General features: G+C 43.5%; 1 pseudogene; it reads right to left on the bottom strand.

The window, feature by feature from the left end:
• Positions 1–4,670: 4,670 nt before the first annotated feature.
• On the bottom strand, positions 4,671–9,673 carry LOC148703071 (mechanosensitive ion channel protein 5-like; annotated as a pseudogene).
• Positions 9,674–11,762: the final 2,089 nt, after the last annotated feature.

Genomic DNA, 11,762 nt, shown 5'->3' with positions numbered 1-11,762 from the left:
CTCTTCTTCCTTCTGCGATCCATCCCGGCGTCTGCGGCCCGTTGATCGCGATCTCCAGCACTCCATCCGTCTGTGGGCCAAAGAAGAAAATCCATCTTCTTCCGCCTGCATCACGTCTGTTACCTCGTCATCCCGTGATCCCAGCCTCCACCGCGTCCGTGATCAACTCCCTCCCAGCAAAGAATCAGTGGCATCCTTCCTCTTCCGCATGCGATCCCAGACGATCGCCTCCTCCCAACAAAGATCCCGCAGTGCCCTTTCATCCGAATCCCATCCTCCGAGTCCCAGCCGTCCATGAAGCTTACGGAGCCAGCGATCCAGCCGTCCATAGTGATCTTCTATTTCCGCATTCAAGCATCCGCGACATCTTCTTCTTCCGTTCGTCCCAGAGCATTCACAGCAGCGGAATGGCAGCCCAATCATCCGGATCCAGCCGTTCCCTCCACGGATCCCGCGATCCCAGCACCCATCCGCATCCGGGTACCCCGTGGCCAACCGGGATGAGCATCCCGGACGATCCTCTCCACAAAATCATAGGATCCATCGCCGGCTTCAAAGGTTGGGGGCGATCTATAAAAGAGGAGGAGGAGAGAACATCCAGGAGGGGAGAGGAGAGAAGAGAAGGGAAGGCTCTGTTTTGAAGAGAAGAAAGAAAGAAGAAAAAAAAAGAAACAAGGCATGACTCTATTTTATTTGAAAAGAAAGAATTAAAAAATAGGGGAGAGAACAAAGGAGAGTTTTCTTGTTTTTCTTCCTTTGTTTTTATGTTTTATTTTGTAGAAGGAGGAAGCATTAGGCTTCCAATCTTCATTTTACTTTTGTAATTGTTCTTTTATGCAATCCATTAATTTTTCTTTTATGCAATTCATGTTCTAGGTTAAGTTTAATTCCTGCAGTTTATTTTATGCATTCTATAATTCTTGTTTTAATTGCAATATATGAAATTTTCTTTCATGCAATCCATGTTCCAGGCTTCAATCTTCCTAAGCACTGTTTTCATCCATACCAAAGTTTTTCTTTAAATAGTTAAATATTTTATTAAATTTATAAATGCTCTTCGATTCCAAGTATCTGTCTTTTCGTTATTTTCAAATGGAAAACATTCTCTGGTAGACTAGAGAATCATTCAACCTTCTCGAAGTAATATTTTTTTTATTATCATTCAAAAATCGGTTTTTAATCCGAGTGAACGTTTTAATTTTTAAGCAACTCCAATCGCCTCTCTGTGGATCGACCTCTTACGACCACTATTCTTCGAGTAGAAAAGGTAAGAGTATAATTATTTCAAACTTTGTTTGTCGGTTCTAACAACGATCTGTTTAGCATATTTTCAGGTAAATAGAAACTTGACAACAATCATCTTGACTTAGAAGCTCCGACCATACTCCAAGCCCATTCAATCACAGTCCTGTCGACTAGCCAATGAGACAAGTTCTGTAGAATTTTGAAAATACAGGTTGGCTAGCAAAATGGGCGGTGGAGGTCAAAGAGTTCGACTTAAAGTATCGATCTTGGCCATCTATCAAGGCGCAAGTTTTGGCAGACTTTCTAGTAGAGTGTACCATCCTTGATGAAGATCCTGCCGAGGTCCCTAAAAAATGATGACAAAGTGGCCATGGATCCTGCATGTAGATGGGTCATCAAGCTTGGATGGCAGTGAGGTCGGACTCATACTCACCAACCCAGATTGAGTGGTCATAGAGTATACTCGGCGGTTCGAATTTCTAGCCTTAAATAATGAGGCCGAATACGAAGCACTCATAACCAACCTCAAGCTTTACAAGGAGCTCGGGGTTTAGCAACTAAAGATCTTTAGCAATACAACTGGTTGTCGGCCAAGTGCGAGCGAAATTCAAGGCTCGGAGGCCTTTGACGATCAAATACCTACAAAGGTAAAGGACATCATCTCAGCTTTTTGTAGTTTTGACATACAATAGAGCCCTCAGATAGAGAATGCGAGAGCTGACCTACTGTCAAAATTAGCTATCTTGAAGGCTGCCAAGCTGACTAAAGCCACCTACCTTGAAGTTTTGAAGACACTGAGCATCAATGAGCTCGAGGTTGTACTGAACACCATTATCGAGCTGATCTGGATGGATTCTCTCGTCCACTTCTTGAAGCATGGAGACGTGCCTGCAGGTCGGGCTAGAGCCCGCCGGGTAAAGCAACAAGTCTCCTACTATATTCTCCTCGATGACAAGTTATATTGGAGGTTGTTTTTGTTACTGCCCCTTAGGTGTCTCCGTCCAACTGAAGCAAATTATGTACTTCAGGAGTCGCACAAAGACAACTGTGGCAATCATCATGGGAGCAAATCTCTGGCCTACAAGTTCCTATGGCAGGGGTATTACTGGCCGACCTCGTCAAAAAGTGCGACCGTTGTCAACGACATGCGAGCATCCAACGATGACCAACTGTGTGGATGACACCGATCAGCGCCTCTTGGCCATTTGCATAGTGGGGAATAAACATCCTTGAACCCTTCTCATTGGTAATAGGGCAACACATGTTCTTCTTTGTGGCGGTGGACACTTTACCAAGTGGGCAGAAGCCAAGCCAGTGTCTTGGATTATTGAGGCAAAAGCTCAGGACTTTGTCTAGAAGGCCATAACTGTAGGTTCGAGCTCCCTCGAGTCATCATCATAGACAATGGGGATCAATTCAACAATGCCTAATTCAAGGAGTTCTGCTTCAAGCTCGGGATCAACGACCGGCTCACCTCGGTGGCACACTCACAGACCAATGGGAGGCCACGGTGACAAACCAGACTATCATGCAGGGCCTGAAGGCATGGCTTGACCAAGCAAAAGGGTTGTAGACTGAAGGGCTGTATAATGTCCTGTGGGCATTCTGCACGACACATCGGATTCCCACCAAGAGATGCCCTTCAACCTCACCTTTGGAACAGAGGCAGTAATCCCACTGGAGATCAGATTTCGTCACTTCGTGTGGAAAGCATCGACAACTAGCTCTAGGCCAACCTCGACCTACTGGGAGGAATTAGAGAATGAGCTCAAATTTGTGTGGCAGTGTACCAGTGGAAAGATATTCGGTACTACAACTCAAGGGGCAAAAGCAAACTCTTCTGACCTGAAAACCTCGCTTTGAGGAAGACTGAAGCGTCTCGACCAAGAAAGCTCGAAAAGCTGAGCCCAAATTAGGAAGGCCCATACCGAATAGCCAAATCTATACGATCAGGAGCGTATAGGCTGGAGCGTCTCAACAACACTCCGATCCTACAGACTTAGAACTTTGACAACCTTCGCATCTATTATCAGTAAGGTTCATTGTAGTCTTAGCTTATTTCCAATAAAACTTTTTTATTATGTTTGCCTTTCAGATCGGACAATTATGGTGAACATATTTGACTTGGGACACCCCAGAGAGGCTTGGGCCCCAACAAAGGAGACACCCTGGGGACACCTGAGGCTTCCTTAAGCCGAGCACACTCAGAATTCTTCTGGAACCATAGTCCAAAGATGAACAACTAAGGAGCCAGCTCGGGCCAACCTGAGACCTTCAGTCGAGCCCACTTGGAATCCCTCTTGGACCATATTCTAGAGATGACCAACTAAGGAGACAAACCGAGCCAACTTGGGACCTCCTTCAGTCGAGCCCACTCAAAATTTCTTTGAGACCATAATCTAGAGATAAACAACTAAGGAGACACCCTGGGCTGACCTGGGACCTTCTTCAGCCAAGTTCACTCAAAATTCCTCTAGAGAAGGGCTTTAGAGGAGATCAACAACTAAAGAGACTCCTTAGGCCGACCCGAGATCTCCTTCAACCGAGCTCACTCGGAATTTCTCTAGAGCCGAACTCCAAAAAGATCAATCGAGGAGCCCAAGATAGACTAAAGATCCACACCACTCCTTCCTGGATGAAATTAAACACAAGGGAGGAGTTTGGTGCAATGACCCGAACTCAAACCAAGAAATGAACAATACAAGTAAAGGCCAAAGTTAGGTGCTTTGAAAGATTCTTGACCTTTCATTATCTTTTAGTATATACATTGACCTCAGTAGAAGCCGAGCAAAAAGAGCTACAAGAGAAGATCGAAGCTTGGGGTGACAATCTAAACTCAAGCAAAGAAAACAAACAGCAAAAATAAAAGCCAAAGTCAGGTACTTTGGAAAATTTTATACTTTTATTAATTTTGAATTTTTACACTGACCTCAGTAGAGGCCGAACAAAAAAAAGTACATCAAGCTCGATCTACCTAAGAGAAAAGAAAAAAAAACAAAAAGATGAAAAGGCATGATTTCATTCCTTGTCTCCCCTGCTTTCGCCACTGCCAGGGCTGCCATTGTTGTCACCTGCCGAGGTATGCAGTTTTCTTTAGTTGAAAAAAAGAGTTTCTAAATCTTGCAAGATACAGATTTTGTGATGACCCTCTTCGGTAGAACCATCACCCTAGAGGTTGAGTCCTCGGACACGATCCACAACGTTTAGGCGAAGATCCAGGATAAGGTGGGCATCCCTCGGATCAACTCCTTCGCCCCCTCGATGCCTTCGTCATTGCCACCGCCACCGCCACCGCCGACCTCGCTATCTTCGTTAATGCCAAGGTTGTCGCCACCGCCGTCAACGTCACCGTCTTTGTTGCCACCACCGCCGTCGTCGTTAAGGCTGGAGAAGTCAAACTCTAGGAAGAGCTGCTGAGCCCGAGCTTAGTATTCCTTGAAGGCCTTCCTGAATGTGTCGGTCATGTTCTCGAAGGTCTCCTCCTGGAACTCTTCTAAGGCGTGATATTTCTCGACCACTCTGGCAACTTTCTGCTCGGCTTGGACGATGAGCTTCCAAGCCTCGACGACTTTTCCCTCAACTTGGTTGGCAAACTTTTTGGCCTTATTGGCCTTCTGCTCCATGACCTTCTGCCCGGCAGAAAGCTCCGTGACCTTCTGCTTGGCATCTTTTAAGGCCTCTCTGGATGCGGAATGGTGGTTCTCCTTAATTATTGCTTAGGTCTGCGTGGCTGATGATGGGCTACTATCGACTTGACCTTATCTTTGGTATCGCCCTCTCCTAGGCATGCTGGGCCCACTCCTTGGTGGCCTTCGCCCTTTCCTTAGCCTCTCTGGCCTTTTCCTCGGTGCCCTCCACCCTTTTTTCGAGTTCCAAGCTATGCCTTGAATGCATTATGATACTCTATTGCATGTAGCCAACCTCGAGGGCATGCTGAAAGAAGGAGGAGGGTTAGTTGCCAAGGTAAGCAACTTAATGGAGATTTATAAGTTAGAAGCTTATCCGGATGACTAAGGTGAAGGCCCCGCTAAAGAACTTGGTAGGGCTGAGGGAACGCATGACTTTCCTATCAGCTTAGAGTCACATGGCTCGGACCAACTCCCTCGACACCCCAGGAGACTCTAGAGCCAATGAGACTCTTGGACAGACTATTTTGGGAAGTAGGTCTTGAAGATGCGGGCCGGAGTTGTGGGGCCCTCCTTGGTTGGAGTGGATGAACTTGGACTGGATTGAGTTGGGACACGAGCCTCGGGGGATGACCGGCATGGAGGCATGGATGCTGCAGAGGGTTGGGCGAAGATGACCCCCTTCAGAGGGGCCGACCTGATCGGCTCTACAAACTCGACCTCAAGATCGAGATCCATAGTCTCCCATCGAGGTATGGGCGCCTTATGGGAGATTTCAAGAACTGAGGTCTTGACGGCATCCTCGATGGTAGCATTGGCTTCAGGGGCCGAGGAGGACTCCCCCCTCGATCTTTTTCTCTAGGGGTTCTTGCTCTCGGCAGCCATGACCGACCTCTTCTTCATTTTCCTCCTCTGACTATTCAATGCAAGGTTGGTCTTCATGGCGGTGAGAGTTGCAAAACGGAGGACAAGGTCAGAAAAGAATGTGACGAGGTAGAAAGATAGAAAAAGTTTAGAAGAAGCTTATTCTGGGAATAGGCTGGGCTCAGATTGGCGTTTAATGCCTCCTCAAACAACTCCTGCAGGGCAGGAATCATGAATCTAAATTGCAGAAGCTTGTCCAAGGCTCCTTGATCGTCACCAGACAACCTCAGAGGCCAATTTAAGTCTCTCCGAAGTGTCCTCCATACGGTCTCAAACTGTCATGGTTGCTCTGAAGAAAAAAAGAAAAATCTCTCTTTCCATCTGTGGATGGAGGAGAGAGTACTGTAGAGTAACTACAGTCTTTTTGAAAAGAAAAATACTACTAGTTGCTATCTTGAGGATGCCTTTTTAGAGTGAAGCATCCTCAGAAGAGAAAAAACGAGTCTCGAATATTCCAAAGAAAGTAAAGAGAAAGAAATCCAATTAGAACCTGCCAAGAGTTCGGAACCAGCTAGGTCAGAATGAGGCTGTAAGACCTCATCAAATGGGCAAAAAAGGGGTGGAGAGGGAGTCTCAACCCGACCCTTAGACTCTCCCCATACAGGCCAAGGGTTGGTCACTCGGTTATTGGGACTAGTGAGCTTAAAGGTGAACTCGGGGGGTATGAAATGCTGAGCTCGGATGAGGTCCATTTTCTGTTGGGTAAGAACGGATACCTCACAATCTAGGCCCGACTAGCCTTCGAACTCAGCCTCACCTAGAGGCGATGGCTGCTGAACCAAAAAAGAGTAGTCGGACGACCAACTCTCCTCTAAGATGTTAACCTTGGCTCTGCGCATGGTGGAAATCACAGAGAAATAGTGAAATGAAGGAGGAAGGCAAAGAAAGGGACGAAGACGAGGGGGAAGACAAGAAAAAGGGGCCAACCAGCTAGGAAATAGGTAAGCACCATAAATGGAGGAGCACGGAGGATACCGATGCCAGAGAAATGAAGATTCACTGGAGCACCACCTAGAAGCTTGAACACTTGAGCTTGTGGGCGGAGGATCAAATAAAGCAAGAAGTATAAACTGAAGGAAGGTGCCACCCTTATATAGAGGGACGAACGACCTTGATCAGAGCACCAGATCAGCTATCTGGGCAGATCAAGCTACGTGTCATCTCGAGGTACGGTGTGGACAGTTCATGAGAAGTTCTCCACCATTCTCTGGGGTGACCCGTGACCACTTAATTGGACGATGACTAGGCGAATGGAAGCCACTCTACTGTCGGCTGTTGGCACTGGGCGGCACCCTAGAGGGAAGCATGATGGCACTGGATCTGTGGGAGATTGAAGGGTGGGGGGTGACGACACTCCAACTTATAAAGCACATCCGCGTGCTCCGCAATTATCGCTACCATGAACACACTCTCAAGGTGAGACCAAATCCTTCCCAATCTCCCAACCCTATTATTTCCTCACCGATTATAAAACCTTTGGTCTCAGATTGTCTCGTATTCTTGAACTTAGCCTTGATAGCCTTGATTGCACCATTAGCGTCATAGCTTGGTGCTCGCTGCAGTATATTTTATTAAAGCATGTATATTTTTACTGCTTTGAGGATATTCTTCTCTTCCTATTCATGCAGTTGAAGGACAATATAGAGTAATTTGCTACATCAGGAATCGATGGAAATAATTCATGCACTAGAAAGAAGGATAAATAAAAGCTAATAGGGAATGTGATTAGCATCATGACTCAATTTAATCTAAATAGGGAATGTTTAAGTTCCAAAGTCATGATCAGCAGTGAAATGTCCATTTGGAAATAAAGCTATTGTTTATGTAGAAGGTAACTAATGCAGTTTAGATTTCATTTGCTCAACTTCTTGTCAGTGTAAGTTCTCCAAGAAAATAGCAAGGATGATATTGCACGCATCCAAATATGTTATTCGGGCCACGGTTTCAGGTTTGAAAGACTCAACTAACTAGAGTTAGCATGGAGAGAGACAAGAGAGTAATACATTTTCAAGATTGAAATGTTATATTCACATTCTTCTTTTCACTTTGCTTCTCATAAATTTCTTTTCTAGCTTCTACTTCTACAGGAAGAATAGAAGCGACAGAGGGTATGCTAAATCTAATAAATATTAGTAATTCACCTAAATATTTTAGGTCAGGAAAGTACTAATTCTTATTCTTACCCCATTATCCTTTCCCTCATTATAGCGAGTTTCTCCACCGGAGTTGCAACATGAACACAAAAAATTGATTCCCCCATATCCAGGCTTCGATGGAAATTGCCAATGAATTTGGTAGTTAGTAAACTGTTCACATAAATTATCTTCTTGTTATCATACATCAGAAAAAATGTGGTCAATATATTCATCTACTCAACAATCATCTGAAAATTAGAAAAGTTAATTTCAGTAACTCATATAAGAATTGAAACAAGTCCACCAGCGAAGATGACCAATTTGGTGCCTTTTTACCTGAACACCATCCACTTCAGAACGATCCCCAACATCAAGGGGGTGCATCACAAAGAAGAAAATTATAGCTTCAAAGACCGTCTTCAAAGTGTTGCCGAAAATAAATATCACCAATAAAACCTGAGAACTAATAAGATAAAAGAAATGGGTGGCTGCAAGGCCCAGAACAAGTAGCTAGAAAGCAAATACGATGATGCCTACAGTTACATTAGCCATTTGGTGGAGTTCGTTCACTGCAGTTTTTGTGTCATCAAGTGCCAAAGAAAGGGCTCTACGTTCAGGGGCGGCCCAATACATTTGGGGGCCTAAGGCGAATCCAATAAATGAGGCCTTTTTTTTAATAATAATTTTTTTAATAAATATAAAATACTTAAAAAATGATATGAAAATAGATAGCTATTAAGTACACTATTTCAACGAAGATGCATGAATCTAACAAAAATAGACAAAAAATCTTTTTAATTTAATATAATTCTTCAATGGGAGCATAGAAAAATAATTACCCTAAAAGAAGGGCCATAAAACTGATTAAATAACTGAGATAATGCTAGACAATACTGTTTACCCCGTCAAGCAAGAGCAGAATAGGAAAAGGTCATCCCACGGCACTTCATGGCCAAGGTAAAAAAAAGAATTTGTCCGGAAAAAGGCCTCCCCATAAAAGAAAGTAGGGGCATTATGGGAAATTCACTCCATCTAATTAATAAAAGTCCCATCCCACCATCTCCCCTTCAAGTGAGTACCCAAGCAGCGACTGCAACATCACACAGTAGCCATTGAACCCCCTCCCTCCTTTTCTCTCTGTACCACCCAAGAGGGAAGAGGGAAGAAGAAACCGAGAGGAGAAAATTAAAAGAATCTCCACCCTCCAAGAAGTCCATTTCCAATCCCCCTTTCTTCCTGATGGCCCGGCTGGGTCAGGAATAATGTGAGGGAAGGAAAACCAAGACCAAAACCAAAAAAGAGAAGGGATGAAAGATGAGAGTGGCTTTAGGCGTGTATCAAGCCAACCAAATCCCTTTCTTCTTCCTGATGGCCCACTGCCCAGGCCAGCGCCCAGCTACGACTCTAGCTATTGGAGACGGATGGAAAAGGCAGAAGGCTACAGCTTAAATAAAAAAAAAAAAATTATGCAGTGGGGACCGTGGGATGGGGGCCTTCCGTGGGTCGGGGGCCTTAGGCGACCGCCTAAGTCGCCTAAGGCCCGAGCCGGCCCTGTCTACGTTCTCTGAATATATTAATCCACAGTCCAGACAACAGAATGTTACAGCATGTATGTCTAGCCTTAAGAAAATTTAATGCAATGAGACCTTGTTTAGCACAAAAGGAAGATATTATTACAACCCAATCCTTGAGAGACTTCCTGCTAACGCTTTGTTTTGCTTGAGCTCCTTCAAAAAAGCTCATTGTCTTCAGTGCTTCTTGTAAGGACTTATGCAGGCGTGTGTTTAGTTCCACATCGGTTATTTGCCGAGAAGATCTTGGATACTTATATAGGATTAAGGAGCCCAAAAAATACCTTTCGATTAGCTATTTTGGATGAGATCATGGGTTGTTACAAATGGTATCAGAGCAACACGGGTGCATGAAGGCTGACCACGGGTCAATCGTGGTGCTTGTAATTCGATTTGAATGGATTTGAACCCTTAGCGTGATGAGGGTGTCAGTGCTTGAATGGGAGGAGAATGTGAGGACTCGTGCACCCGTGTGTTTAGTCCCACATCAGTTATTTACCAATAAAATCTTGGATACTTATATAGGACTAAGGAGCCTAGAAAATATCTTTCGGTTAGCCATTTTAGGTAAAAATTACACCTCAACCATGTTATTGATGAATTAACAATTGAACACCAGATAGTAAAAGGAATAAAATAATTTAGAAAGTTGCTAGCAAACTTTCTACCTATGATATGGGAAGAACATTCCATTTTTTAAATTTTAGGAAACCTATGAGGAATTTGTAAGAAGTTAAATGTCCCAATTGATTCTAGAAAATGAATATTATCTTCAAAAGGTATGTTTACCATGGTTAAATTTTATACTCACCACCAAATTTTGGACCATGTTGGCATGGGTGACGAAACTTGGGGAACAAGCCTATGTATTTATTCACATTCCGAAAGGCATCAATCCCCCCACCTAACCTTGCACCCATCCACACACACACACACACAAGAAATTATATCCTATGCCATGTCAACCACAAGAACAATCTGAGATGGGGTGGAAAGGGGCAAGAATCCATAAAATTTGTGGGGTCCATAAGATGATGAATGGAGTCTACAGAAATGAAAAAGCTAATTGTGTTACACTACTAACGTGGTGTAGGATATAATTTATTCTCATACACATAAGAGATTAAAAAAGAAAGAAAGGTGGGAGAGATGGCACTGGCCACACAATGATGAGTGTCATCACATACAAGGTGTGTATCATACATGTACCAATTTATAGAATGAATATATTAATTGATATTCATCATTCAAAACATACTGTGATATGTATATATCTAATTCACTACATCAACAAGCTCATAAATGAATTACCAATTTATATAATGAATAAATTAATAGATATTCATTGTTCAAAGCATATTGTGACATGTATATATCTACTTCACTACATCAACAAACTCATAAATGAATAAATAAATAGAATACATCAAGCAATACATACCATACCATTGCATATAAACATAACAATGGGGATACAACTATGCCAAGTCAGGGCTGTGCCAAGACCTTTCTAAACCTAGGCCACAAAAGTTAACAAGGGTTGAAGCTAGTCCAATCTCATCCTGATTTACTCATGCCAAAACCTGACAATGGCTGATGCCATCCCATCCCTTGAAGGGAGAGAAGGGCAGATCAAGATAGAGGGAAAGAAAGGGAGAAATAGATTTGTGGTGCCTAGCTCAATCACTATCATTGTTATCTACATTGCCCCTCCCTGCAACCTCTATAAGAGAACTTATACCCTACACCAGGTAATTTATCCGAGATAAGGGGGAGAGAGTCCATGAAATCTGTGGAGCCCATAGGATGATGAATAGAGCCTATAGAAATAAGAAATTTGATTGGTGTGGTGCATCTCTAATGTCTTGCATGGTGTAGGGTATAATTTCTACTAGAAGCGTGCTATTTATCATAGGCCCTTTTTATTTGTTCATCTTGCCAATGCCAAGAGACCATTGCTACCACTATATTCTTTCTTTCTTTCATTCTTTCTTTTTGTAGTGTAAATACTTACGATTATTTGCTTTCACCATCCAATTGTTTCCCATTTCCTAACAAAGAAAGAAGGGCGGTCTATTGTGCCCTAGCAAACTGGGAATGGAGAGTTAAAGTTCACCTAGGAAAACCTATAAAATGTCAAGTCATATTAGGATCAAGTTGGCTTTGTTCAGGCCTGGTCCAAAAGATCTTTGGACTAGCGTTACGTGGCACAACTAAATCGACGGGACAAATTCTAACCTAATTACCGAGTAGGCACACTG

The sequence above is a fragment of the Phoenix dactylifera genome, chromosome 6 (assembly GCF_051530095.1).
Source record: "Phoenix dactylifera cultivar Ajwa chromosome 6, Ajwa_hap1_PhDact_Kaust_v1.1, whole genome shotgun sequence".
Classification (NCBI taxonomy): domain Eukaryota; kingdom Viridiplantae; phylum Streptophyta; class Magnoliopsida; order Arecales; family Arecaceae; genus Phoenix; species Phoenix dactylifera.
This window is presented reverse-complemented; position numbering and strand designations above follow the sequence as displayed.